At 35.9% G+C, this 14265-nt stretch overlaps 1 long non-coding RNA gene across 1 annotated transcript in view; it reads right to left on the bottom strand.

Moving 5' to 3' along the window:
• Positions 1-995: 995 nt before the first annotated feature.
• The window catches only part of LOC121041320 (uncharacterized), a 62049-nt gene continuing 48779 nt past the window's right edge, over positions 996-14265 (bottom strand). Inside the window, exon 3 of the long non-coding RNA XR_005795675.1 lies at positions 996-1532. This is a non-coding gene — a long non-coding RNA (uncharacterized LOC121041320). The remainder of the gene's footprint in view (positions 1533-14265) is intronic.

The following is a 14265-nucleotide window of genomic DNA, read 5'->3' as shown; positions in this document are numbered from 1 at the left end:
CACAAGTTAGTGATGGGACTTCAAGAGAATATAAGGAAGTTAGTGTAGAAATTTCATGGTTTTATAGTATTTGCACAATGATTGATTTAATCTTGGGATTGATCATTAGCAAAAGTGTAACCCATATGGCCACTGACATTTACAAATGTACTTTTGTCTTTTAGTTGTATTCATTGGGGACAACAATTTAAAGAGTCAATATTCTGTACTTTTTTTAATGCAGTGTTCTGAAGACTTCATTCAGTAATAAATACATTGTTGGAAATCTTTGTAGTATCGTGGAAGAATGGTGTTAGAAAAGAATTTAAGTCGATAGACTGCTTTTATTTCATCCAAAGACCTGTGTTTATTTCATCCAAAGTTCTGAGAACATCAGCCATTGATGTTTTCAGGAAATGCATTGGCAAAAAAAAAAAAAAGAAAAAAAAAGAAAATAATATATTTACATGGGGGATGTAGATTTTTTATATTATCTGTGAAAAACTACATTCAACTGAAGTCAAATGGCTAAGAGATTATGTAATTTCCTAAAGAAATAAAAATCTTAATATATTTCTATGAATTTCATCAATTCCCATCTGTTTTTTTTAATCTATTGAGATGATAAGATTTGGGAAAGAAGATAACTGATTTAGCTACCCATTCCACTGAAATCTGTCATAATTGCTATAGGCCTAATCAGCCCACCTTTGTATTTGAAAGGAAATAAGCTATATTTGCCTCTATAACAGCAGGTAGAAGACAAAGGACCATATTTCCTGACTATGAATTGGAGAACTTAATTCTGAATTAATTCATTTATTCAGGTGGTTTAAGATTAAATCTAACTCTAATTTAAGATAGCATTTAACTATCAGCTTCTAATAATGTAGGACTTTATCATAACATTTCATTTCACGACTGACATAATCATAAATATTACTGTTACCATTTTCATCATCATCAACATTTAATTTCTATAGCATTTTGTAATTGTCAAGTGGCACACTGCCTAAAATAATCAAATCAAACATGGTGCCATATTTTGGTCACAATTATTTTTGGTTTTGAATTTACAGGAAGGGAGATTAAAAGAGAGTCTATCGAAAAGAATGGATTTAAAGATGAAGTCTATCAGATAGATATAAAACTAACAGCATAGTTAATTTGGATCAGCACATTTTACTGCAGGTACAACACTGGATTGAGGGTAAGAAGGTATGGCTTGATTATTAAATGATTTTCCAAAACACACTTACTGATTCTGAGCCTTAATTTCCTCAGCTGCAAAACTGGGAGAGGAGAGACTTGAAATCAACATAGATACTTAGCTTATGTAGCCACTGACTTTCAAAATATATTGATGTTTCAGTGAAATGTCACTTCACTTCTTCCTGGCATCTTTATCACTGTTGCAATTTCTGAAAGAATTGCCATCTCTCTACCCAGCTCATTCTGCTCCACTCTGGGTTATGTAGCAAACTGGCTTTTGGTTCTCTGCTCAGGGTAAGATCAAACTTGCTTCTTGGGTGCTTTATTTTAGAAGATTTCTCCTGTGGCAAAAGACAAATATAAACAGACAAATCAGATAACATCTGAACATTTTTTAAAATGCCTTTGATCTTGAATGTTTCTAGAAAAGAGTGCTCTTAAAACTTGCTGCTAGTATTTGCCCAAATTCATTTATTCAGTTTGGTCCAGAAAGAGGGAGGTAGTTATTTTGAGAGCAAATATAGGACTCAATATTTCATTTATTCAGAAGGGGGCACACTTGTGCTTTTAATAGCAGATGTATTTAGATTTGCTAATATGTGAAATTTATACATAAACTTTTAGGAAATGATAGAACCATTCCTCATTATCAGGGTTTCTGCCATATATATATATATATATATATATATATATATATATATAGCATACCAATTTAATCCTCCTTAAATATGGAGAGTGACAGATTTCAACATGAAGATTTCTTTTGGGGGATGAATTTTTTTTAAGTCCAGAGTCCTATCAATTTGAAAACTTTATAATTTGGTCTGATAATTATTCATAGTTATTAGATTTACTGTTCATAAATACTTATATGACCATGGAAATAACATGCTTTTGACAACCTCTGATAAACTTTAATTTCGTTTCTGAATTTTGGAAAACATATAGCCTTAAAAATGTTTTCCACATTGGTCTTTATTAATAATGTACAATATTTTGTATGTGAAGATGACACAGGCCCACTTGGAAGAAGAAGACTTATGCAGTGAGGTATCTTTCTATAGTTGGGCTAAATTGTACTAAGTCATAATCATCTTTTTCAAGAATACAGGTCCTTGGTATGGTGTTTGTCTAAGATGAGTTCCCTCTGAAGTTTTTGAAAATCATGTCTAGCACCCAAAACTTTGATTTCATGATTGGTATGCTCTTCCCAGTTTAAGTATTTGGTCAAGAATGATGAAGCCCAGACAGTTTAAATCATACAGGAATATTTGTGCTACACACAGAGAATACCAGAAGATAGGTTATAAGAAAATTTTGCTTTGAGGTCTTGTTAAACATTATGTTGGTTGTGTCTTGATGACAGTATATATGACAAAGCGGAATGTATTTAATATATAAAGAGCTCTTACAAAGTATAAAGAATATTTAAAATTTAGTATAAAAATGAGCAAAAGTAAAAGATTATCATTAGACAATTTACAATAAGAAGGATGAGTGGAAAATTGTTACATATTTAATGTCTATAGGAGAATAGACATTTGTCTAGATTACAATATACAAATTGTACAATACAATGTGTTGTACAAATGTACAAATTGTACAATAGATACAATATACAAATTACAATATAGAGTATTGTATTATATTGTACAATATAAATTGTACAATACAATGTGTTGTACAAAATGTACAAATTGTACAATAGACACGATATACAAATTACAATATAGAGAATAGTCTATATTGTAATTTAAAAACTGCATGCTACACAGTAGCATTGAGTTTTGGACCTGTGTGAATGTCTAAGATTAATATTAATAACTTATGTTGATTTACATGTTATTAAGAGGTATATGTATAAATGTCTATATACCTATACAGAAATACATATTATAAATTAAGAATATATCTTTTGTGCATATAACAATCAAGACTTTTTAATTATTACATATGACAAAAAAGAAAAAAGAGATAAGATTGCATAGCTTTTGGTTCCTAGCTGAGTATGAGCTCTACCTGAGTTATCTCTCCTTTTCAATTCCTAGGGCTGGTGTTTATTACCTCTCTCCTTCCTTCAACATTTTCTCAATCTTCTGCATTCACAAATATTTCTAAGAATGATAATGTTGTTGCAGATGTAAATTGGAGCTGTTTTCCTAGATGATAATCAGGCAGTATGTATCACCAATTTGAATGAGTATAACCCTTGACTATCCATTCAACACCTCTCTTAATGGAAATAATTGAGCATTTTAAAGAGATAACTGTACACACATTTTTATTGCCGTGGTGCTTAAAGTAGTGAGCAGTTGGCAACCACATAAGTGCCCATCAAAGTGAATGAGTTAAGTATGTTGTGATGAAATCCTTTCAGTGGTACTTTGTAAGTATTAATACCATGAAGAGGATCCACCTATATTAATTAAAAAGTATATATGTATATATATAATAAATGTTTATTTATATACATTTATATAATATAATAATATAATTATTATATTATAATAATATAATAAATGTTTATTTTTGAGAGAGAGAGGGGGAGAGACAGAGAGAGAGAGACAGAATCTGAAACAGGCCTCAGTTTCTGAGCCATCAGCACAGAGCCCAATGCAGGGCTCGAACTCATGAACTGTGAGATCATGACCTGAGCTGAAGTCAGATGCTTAACTGACTGAGCCACCCAGATGCCACCATATATTTTGATAATTGAAAAAGCAGTTTAAAGCAGAGATTATAGAGTGATTCCAATTATATGAAGTACAAACATATAATTTTGTAGGTATTAAATAAATATATGAACTATATACTCCAAAATTTTTTAAATAATTATTCCCTTGACATGGTAGGATTACATATGTTCTTTATAATATGTTTTATAGTATCTGATATTTAAAATCATGTTCTTAACTTATATTCAGAAAATCACAGAATTGTTGCTTAAAACACAAGTAGTCTTAAACTCAAATTACTTAAGGTTTCTTTGAATGAAAAACACACCAAAAAATTTAACTTTGTAGTGATAAGAGAGATGAAGAGAATAGCAGTCAGAGAGAAGAGGGGAAATGTAAGTACATAAGGATTGAAAGACCCAGTTTCTAAACCTTTCTCTTCTATCAGACGGTCTTCAGTTTTCTCTAAACTCCTACAAAATGAGAAGGTTGATTGTATGATCTCTAGGTTCTCTTCCAAGTTTTAACTTATGATGACTTCATGTACAGAAATTAGTTTAGTTCATGCAGATTCAACGTTTGTAATGAGGTCTTTTATCTGTAAGATAAGTAGTAAAGATCCTTTGGAGGTGAGCATTGGTATCTACCCTAGCCATAAAATTTAAGATACGTCCCAATCTTTTAAGATCCCTTCTTAAATAATTTAGGTTTTATACATATTCTCTTTTCCTACATGAAGACATGGGGAACAGCCTCAGCTGAGGTTAAGGAGAATCAGGAAAGTATCCATAGGTGGCATGATAGAATCTTCTGAGATACTTTTTGAAGGAGTTAGTCCATTAATGTGAAATATTGAAAGTCTTATGGTACAAGCAAGGTGGTTAGTATGTGGTCTAGGTCAGCAACATTCTAGCTATTGGCCTCTTTTATCTTTTCCAACCAGGCTGTGAGGTCCTTAAGGGAATGACAGTGCCATATGCAAGATTGCATCTCTCACCATCATCTTCCTCCAGTATTAGCACACTGTGGGCAAAGTGTTTGTTCAAGGAATGCTTATTGAGTGAATAAGTAAGTGAAAGATTGAATGCTTAGGTTAATGAATGATTAATTGGACCGATGGTTGAATTCATAGATAGATGGATAAGAAGATACATTAAGTTGGTGTGTAATAAACATATGTAATACTAGTCACGGCATTCACTGCTTGTATGCTGCAAATGAAATCACTTTCTGCTCCTAAACTTCAGCTTCTTCACATGTAATATGGAGAGCTAAGACTGCATAATTTCTAAGCTCTCTTTTAATTTTAAGATGGCAAGATTCTATAAATATATGTGTACCAGGCAGTTTTTCTGATATGTTTTCTTTTTTTTTTTCATTCCCCAAAACCAGTTCATCATCCATTTCTGTTTTGTAAAGGGGGCCTGAATATTTCCCACTGCTGCTACCATCCTAGTCTGTACCACCACCATCTCTCACCTGAACTCTTGCAGTTCACCTAACTGGTTTCTCTGCATTGTTACATTTGTTCTCACACAGTCTGTTCTTGACAACATAGCCCACAGGGTAGCATGTTTTAGGAAACATCTTGGATCATGTAATTCTCATGTTCAAAACCTTCCAAATTACTGACCATAGCAATTTTAATGATATTTAAATCTTACCCTGACTTGTATGATCTAGTTCCTGTTTAGTTACCTCTTCTCAGATCATTCTCCTCCATTGTTTAGCATAGATCTTTCTGGCAACTGGACCTAGCAAACTAACTCCCACCTTAGGGTTTTATAGTAGATTTTCACTGTCTCCAAGTCACCTTTCTTAGAACTGTGCATTCCTCCTACATTTAATCATTCAGAATAGAAAATAAATAGTACATAAAAAAAAAAAAAAAAAAAAGCTTTCCTTGATCATCCTAGTATTGTATCTCCAAGACACCATCCAATAATACCCTTAAACTGTGTTATTACCTTCATGGTGCCATTTACCTCTCCTAATGACCTAATTTAGTATTTGGTTTCCTAGTGTGTGGTCTGTCTCCACTCTCACTCGCATATAAGTTTGCTGAGCACAGGGAAATGTTCTGTTTATTAATTGCTCTGTCCTGATTGTGTAGAGAACATTGTTAAACATGTAGTAGGTGCTCAAGAAATATTTGTTGCATATTAACAGGTAATTTTCCCTCCAGACATAACCAGTCTGAATGTGAGTTTTTGACTGGTGCAGTGATTCATATTCACCTCCCTATGGTATTTGTAGGATACCATTCTAAAATACTGCTGAGTGTGTTATCTCCTTCACAGGGAGAGAGGGTGTTATAAGAATTAAGTGAGATATTGTAGGTGAAAGTCTCTTTGTCAGAGAAAAAAAATGAACACTGTTCTAATAGTATTTATTATCACCACCCTGATTTCACAGTTGAGGGACCTAAAGCTCTAATGGGTACATAACTGCCGAAGGTCACAGATAACGAGCTCATCTGTCTTTTGAAGAATACCACAGATGCACTTTTACATAGTTTGGGGGGGGGTTCTTTTTTCTTTTTTTTTTTCCTTTGACCTGAATATCCCTCATCAAAAGGTCACAAATATCACAAAGATGTTTCCTGAAAATTGGGAAGGGGAAAGTAAAGCTACTCTGGAAGAGAAATGGCATATATATCAATAAAAACAGCCAAAGCGGATATAAGAATAAAAAAAAAAAATCAGGGCAGAATTAGGCCTACTGGTCCAGATGATAAGAGAATAAACTACTTGTGATGTTTAATGTGAAGCCTAGAAGAGTTAGTAGATTTGTGAACAAATGTCCCAAAATCTCAGTTCAGGGTATTATTTCCTAATTCAAGAAGCTTTTCTACCTTGAGGGTAACAATTTTTACTCAGCGTTTGTGCAAAGAAACCACCTCTATTTCATATTTTCTTTTCCTCTTTCCTTAATAAAAGTGTCCAGTATTGCTTGGTGGAATTCTGCCCTATTGTTTGATATCACGACACTTTCTTCTAGCCAGTGCAGTGTGTTAGAACCATTGGTGCTAACCAGAATAGTGCGTGATACCAGGAACTATGCTAGTATATTAAATTATATCTCATATTCTTTTATAATTCACAAACAAGCTATTTAAAAGAAATCACTTTCAGAGCTGTGGGATTTCATTTCTAGGATACTTAAGTCACATTTCAATGTGATACATGGTCATTAAAAACATGAATTATCTTATTTGTTTTTACATCACACAGCTAGTAAGTGAAGGAACTAGACTTCCAGACTTCATTATTTGAATTTTTAAATTCTTCAGTATTTGTAGGAAGGCAGAACTTAATTTTTCAGCTACCTCATCAATTTCCATCTTCAAATGGATATATACTGGTGTGTTCTGAAGTTGTGTAGCTTTGATGTGCAATCATGTGACAATGTAACAATACCCTGAATTGGATTTACTGCTGGTTATAATGTATCCCCACACTTCCGTCAATTTCTGAGGAAGCTGACCAGAGCTGAACTTGCCACCAGATGGCCACTGAGGGAAAGGCGAGGAGAACAGGCTCATAGGCTTTGAATATTTGATTTTATGCACACCCAGTCCAAGCTTCTAATTAAAGAACCGTACTGTAGCTTCCTAAGAGAATTTGCTTTCTAGACTCCAGATACCAATCATTCAAAGGGATCTAGTTCCAGTTTAAAAGCCTACATGCAAAAATAAGTGAAGTACCTTGAAATTGCCAGTGAAGAGGTCACCCTGAAATCTACAGAATGAAAAGCAGAAGCTTTCCAAGGAGGAAAATCTGTTTTCAAAAAAGAAAACAGATATTATAGCTTCTTAAATGCCATTCATTCAGAGAAGGTGAACCAAGAGGTATAAAAGACCTTGAACAAAACTCCTTTATCGTGTTGATTTAAATAAGAATTTCACTCAATCTGTGATACTATTAAATAGCCTAAAATTTATAGTGGTATTTCTTATGTCCACATATGTGAAGATGATTTTTTATATAATTAATCATGGGTCACACTGAGGTGGCTCTGAAATTGTCAACACTTTCTAATAGTTTCACCTAAACAATACACTTGTGTTTATTCATTCTTAAACATTCGGATATTGTATTAAAATAATAACCATATTATTACCCGAAATCTAAAATATAATTGTTCAGCCTGGCTTTTAATTCAATTGTATAGAAGCTACAAATATGAGAGTGTAACACTTTTTTTTTTTTTAGATTGTAGATTATTTTTTAAAAAGCTTATTCACCTGTTGAATAATTCAGTGTACATTTAAAGTTCTGCTCACTTGGTCCAGCCTCTGTTAAACCGGAAGTCTGCTGGAGGAAAAGCTACGTAACCTTCAAATTTAAATGCAGTATAACAAGTGCTATAATAGGGCCAGTGCAGCATATTATAATCACATTTTTCAGGATCCTCTTATTTGAACTTGGGTCAGAGAGAGTTTCCAGGGAAAGTGACACAGAAGGTGATACCTGATGTATTAGTTGGAGTCAGCCAAGTAAAGATATGGAAAAGAATGCTTTAGTCACACAGTGTGCATCATATGTGAAGGTATAAAGGCAAAAGAGGATTGATGTTCTCTGAAGAAGTAAGAGTTTAATGTGACTGGAAGTTAGAATTCTTGAACAGAAGAAATAGGGGTTGGGTATAATAAGTAAGACTATATTGCATCATGGAAGTCCATTTTTACCATATTTAGAAATTTGACCTTCCTTCAAAGAGCATTAGGGTTTTGGTTTTTCAGTTTACTTATTTTGACGAGAGTGAGAGAGCATGTGATTGCTTGAGTAGTGGAGGGACACCGAGAGACAGGGAGAGAGCAAATCCTGAGCAAGTTCTGCACTGTCAGCACAGAGCCCAATGCAGGGCTTGAATTCCCGAACCTTGAGATCACAACCTAGCCGAAATGAAGAGTTGAACACTTAACTGACTGAGCCACACAGGCACCCTGAGCCACTGGGATTTTTAGTAAGATTTTCTTTTAAAAGCAGCAACCTGGCTCAGATTGCATTTTAGACACATCTCAGTGCCCTAGATACTGAGGGTCTTATTTGGAGTAAGCTTTAGGGTTCCTGGCAAAAGCCCCTATTGACCTCAACTAGAATACCACTAAGGAAGAATGCAGAGGAGTAGCTGGGATCATCTGAGTTTTAGAAGATTACATTGAGAGGGCTTTGGAATTGTTTGTAACTGGAGGAGGGTGAGGGTGAAGGTCAGGGAACCTAAATTAGATCTCTAGAACTTACAACAGTGGTGACTGCTTCCACTTCCAAAGATAGAAAACATAGGAGAGGCTTGCAAGTGAAGGTCATGAGATCATTTGTGGGCACAGGAAGGTTTATGTTTCTGTAGGACTCCAATCGAGATGACCAGCAGAAAGTTGGATCTATGGATCTTGAAGCTGAGGAATGAGATCTGAATTACAGATATAAATTTTGGAGTTTTCAGAAAGTAGATGTTAATTGAACACGTGGAAATAGATGATATTACTCAGGGAAGATATTTATTTTATTTTATTTTATTTTTAAAATTTTTTTAACATTTATTGTTGAGAGACATAGAGAGACAGAGTGTGAGTAGGGGAGCAGCAGAGAGAGAGAGGGAGACACAGAATCTGAAGCAAGCTCCAGGCCCTGGGCTGTCAGCACAGGGCCTGATATGGGGCTCGAACTCACAAACCATGAGATCATGACCTGAGCTGAAGTCAGACACTTAACCGACTGAGCCACCAAGCTGCCCATCAAGGAAGATATTTAAAACAGTGATTCTCAAACGTTGGGTTCAGATAAATTACCCAGGAGACCTGGTAACATTCAGAGCACCAACTCCAGGTCGTCTGATTGAGCACGTGTAAGATGTAGTTCAGAAATCTGTGTTTTTGACAAATAAGAGTCCCACCCCATTGTTTGGATCAGATGATCCTCTGACCCCACTCTGAAATAAAAGCAGAAAGAGGGACTTCAATAAAAGCCTTAGTAGGATCAGCACATAAGAGCTGGGCATAGTAACTGGAACCCAGAAAGAAGACTGTGAAGAAGTAACCAGAGGCATTGAAGGAAAACCCAGGAGAATCAAATGACACGGATTCTATGGGAAGAGAGTGGGTACAAGAGAAGGAATGACCAACAGGGTCAGAAGTGTTGAGAGAGAAATAAAGATGAAGGCTGAAATACACCCACTAGATGTAACAAAAAGGAGGTCATAACGAAGTTGGCAAGAACGGCTTCAGTAGAATAATGTGGGCTGAAGCCAGATTTACAGTGGGTTGAGGGTTGGATATGAGATGAAGATTCAGAGACATGAAGCAGAGACAAAATCTTTTACAGATTTTTTCTTTCAACGTTTATTTATTTCTGGAACAGAGAGAGACAGAGCATGAACGGGGGAGGGGCAGAGAGAGAGGGAGACACAGAATCGGAAACAGGCTCCAGGCTCTGAGCCATCAGCCCAGAGCCCGACGCGGGGCTCGAACTCACAGACCGCGAGATCGTGACCTGGTTGAAGTCGGACGCTTAACCGACTGCGCCACCCAGGCGCCCCAGAGACAAAATCTTTTAAAAGAAGCTATAGGCTTAGAAAAGGGAAGGAGGTTGATGCAGCAGAGCAGGGGGCAGAGGCCAAAATGTTTTAGGAAGGAAACAGCTTGAGTAAAAGTCGTATCTCACACCTGACATGCTCTATTCCTAATTTTTTAGAATTTTTTAGAGTTTCATTGAAGTATAACTTGCATTTTATAAAATCCATAGAGTGAAAGTGTACATTTCATTGGCTTTTAATAAAATTACAAAGTTGTGTAACCATTTCCAAAATCCAGTAGTAACTGATTCCTTTGCCCCAAAGATATCCCTCTTGCCCACTTGCAGTTAATCCCCAGTCCCACGCCCTGTGCCAGGCAAACATGAATGCACCTCCCATCTGTATCAGTTTGCCTTTTCTAGACATTCTGTGTAAATTATATAATATGTGGTCTTTTGTGTCTGGCTTCTTTGACTTAGTATGATGTTGATGAGGTTCACCCATGTTGTAGCATGCAATTAGTATTTCATTCCTTTTTATTGCTGAATTGTATTCCCTTTATGGATATACCACCTATTGTATATCCACTCATAAACTGATGGACATGTAGATTGTTTATACCATTTTGATGATCGTTCGTGAATGGTGCTGCTACAAACATTCACACGCAAGTCTTTTTTTATAAACAGATGTTTTCATTTCTCTGGGCTACTTATAGAGGAGTGGGGCTCCTGGGTTGTACGTTAAGTTTATGTTGAACTTTCAAGAAACTGCCAAATACTTTCCTGAAGTGGCTGCGTCATTTTATATCCCCACATTCCCACCTCAGTCCTATGGAAGCTTATATTTTATTTACATTTGTAACAGTATTCATGTAGTTAGCCTGGAAGGAAAAAAGAGCTGTGCTCCTTTGAAATAGTGGGTAGCAAAGGAAGTTGCTGCTTCATTTTTTGTGCATGACAGTGATGCTTAAAAACTATTAAAATGTGTCTGACTATCAGTGGTGGTCTAGATTCCAAGCATCCAGTCTTAGAAATGGCTTTTTTCTACGCCTTCCATCACAGGCTCTATCACTCTACCCCTGTCCTTTCTTGCAAATACATGACAGTCAAAAGGTTGTTTAACCACACCCAAACAAATTTAGGTGGTGTATTCTGGGGTCTAGTGGGGCAGATGGACGGAAGTCCCTACATCCTGCTCTGTACTTGAGATACCAATATCTGCTATCATAGCTTAAGCATCACCAGCAGGGGACTTTGGGAGTGATAGTGAACTTCATTTAAGGTCAGTGTCCTCATCTTTACAATGAAGAGTATAATAATACCTACTTTATAGGGATGTTGTGATGGTTAAATAAGATTGTATATGTGAAGCACCTAACAGAATTCAACACACAGTTGGCATTCAAAAATTACAGCTGTTTGTATTTTATAATGATAAAAATGATCGAGAGTATAGGCAAGTACTATAATGCAGTTATATTCATGAAATTTATTTTATGTGGGTCTCATTTGCTCATCTCTTATGTTAATGTTCTCTATCTCAAATTGAAACCTTTTTAAGTTTAGAACTAGATTGTTTTTATTTGACATAGGTAAAAATCACAGTAGTAACGACAGTAATGCCCTTCATGTTTTTAGAGTAACAGTATATCAGGACATTCACTAAAATCTTCCTTGTGTAAAATTTAGTGCTGAAATAGTTTTATGAGGTAGGCAAATATCCCAGATGGTCTGTGTTGGAGAAAAGATTTTTCAGCTGTATCTTTCTCACCACGACTCCACATCTTGACTACTTGCTGTGCTGGCCCTGCCAGTGGGAATGACCATATCAGTTATAGCTGGTTAATACTGAGAAGTACAAAGACTAGAAAAGCTTGTGAGTTGTAGCTCAGGCTCATCTCTTGCATGTTTCTTATTCTGACAAAGAGGCAAGACCAGGAATCACCTATATCTGATGATTATAACCAGCTGTTTGGCATTTCAAGCTACCTCCATTCTCCTTCCCGCCTCACTTCAACATGTATCCACTTTGTTTTCCACTTTAATAGCTGAATTTTGCTCTGAAACAGCCAAAGTTAACTTTTGACATTTTGTCCACATAGATTGGACACATGGGCTTTCTCTTTTTATCTCTTAAAAATGCTGCAGACTCTGTTTGTTTAGGATTTATTTTCTGATGGGAGTTTTTAAGTTGCTCATTTTATTGGGGTGTTTTATAACATTAAAGAGAAAGCTCTCCCTTAAGCAGAGAGCGTGCCTCTAGTACAGAAATCAGGTGTTGGGAGAGAAGACCCACCACAGTGTTCGCACAGTTCTTGGGTGGAAAACAAGGAAGCATCTTCTTTGTCAGACGTGATGGACACTATCAACGTTCACATGTCACATGCCTCGGGAGGCATGGCTTCTCTTCAGTATTCAGTTATTTTGTGAGAGAAATGTATAACTTAAAGTCGCAAGCCATCATGTAAACACATATGCTAGGCAACAAAATAGATGTCATTGATGCAGATGGTGTCATGAATTGTTATTTTCAATGTGGTTCCACATTTGGAAAATATTTATACTATTTCTTTCAGTGTGATCAATTTTAATGGCTTCTATTCCGTCTAATTTTTAAGCTGTAAATATATTCTAATATTTGAAAAGAAAATCAAAGTGACCCTTAATACTGGCTGCTAAAACTAATTTGGTATGCCAGCAAAATTAGTCTTTAGTTTATATGTATCTAAATGCTGGTAGGTCCATAAATACACCCATAATTTAGCCTAGAATTCTTCAGTTAATAGTAACCAATGTGAGAATAAATTTGTTTCTCTCATATGATTTGTTTAAAGTTTATTTATTTATTTTGAGGTGAGGGGAGAGCATGAGCGAGGGAAGGGACAGAGAGAGAGGGAGAGAGAGAATCCCAAGCTGGCTCCTTGCTCTCAGGGCAATGGGGCTCCATCTCATGAACCGGGATATCATGACCTGAGCCGAAATCAAGAGTCTGGGGCACCTGGGTGGCTCACTCAGTTAAGCATCCAACTCTTGGTTTCAGTTCAATTCATGATCTCATGGTTTATGGGTTCGAGCCCTGCATCAAAGCCTGATTGAGATTATCTGTCTCCCTCTCTCTCTGCCCCTCCCCTGCTCAAGCTCTCTCTCTTTCTCTCTCAAAATAAATAAACATTAAAAAAAAAAGAAAGAGTTGGACGCTTAACCCACTGAGCCACCCAGGTGCCCCAGCTCTCATATGATTTTTTGAAAACATGGGAACACAAATTTAAATATCAGGAGATTCCATAAAAAAATTTTCATTTGAAAAAAAAAATTTTTCATTTGGACTTCTTTGATAAAGATTTTGGGATGTCTGGGTGGCTCAGTCGATTGGGCATCTGACTTCGGCTCAGGTCATGATCTCACAGTTTGTGGGTTTGAGCCCCATGTCAGGCTCTTTGCAGGCTCTGGAACCGACTTCGGATTCTCTGTTTCCCTCTGTCTTTGCCCCTCCTCCTCTCGTGCTCTGTCCCTCTCTCTCACTCAAAAAAAATGAGTAAGTATTTAAAAAAAATAGACTTTAAAATCCTTTCTTAGACCCGAGTAAGACTATGGTCAGGTAATACACTCTCCTCTTTGTCCAAGTGCCCTTGCACAGTTTTGCTTTTGGTTAATATCAGTGCATATTTAATCTACTAAAATATTTTAATCCATTTTACCGTTTAGAAAATTGAACCTATATTTAAAGGGCCCCCTTTTGTTGAATGCAATTCAAGCCAAAGCTATAATTAATTTAAAGGTAATTTGGGGATTAATTTAAGTGTGTAGATGGTATGGCAAAGATTTATTTAATTTCCTGTGCTGATATAGAAATGATACCTAACAAATATTAAACACCATGT

The sequence above is a fragment of the Herpailurus yagouaroundi genome, unplaced genomic scaffold (genome assembly GCF_014898765.1).
Source record: "Herpailurus yagouaroundi ecotype Mexico unplaced genomic scaffold, PumYag 183, whole genome shotgun sequence".
Taxonomy (NCBI): Eukaryota; Metazoa; Chordata; class Mammalia; order Carnivora; family Felidae; genus Herpailurus; species Herpailurus yagouaroundi.
Note: the sequence above shows the minus strand (reverse complement) of the source record. Positions and strands in the feature narration are given on the sequence as shown.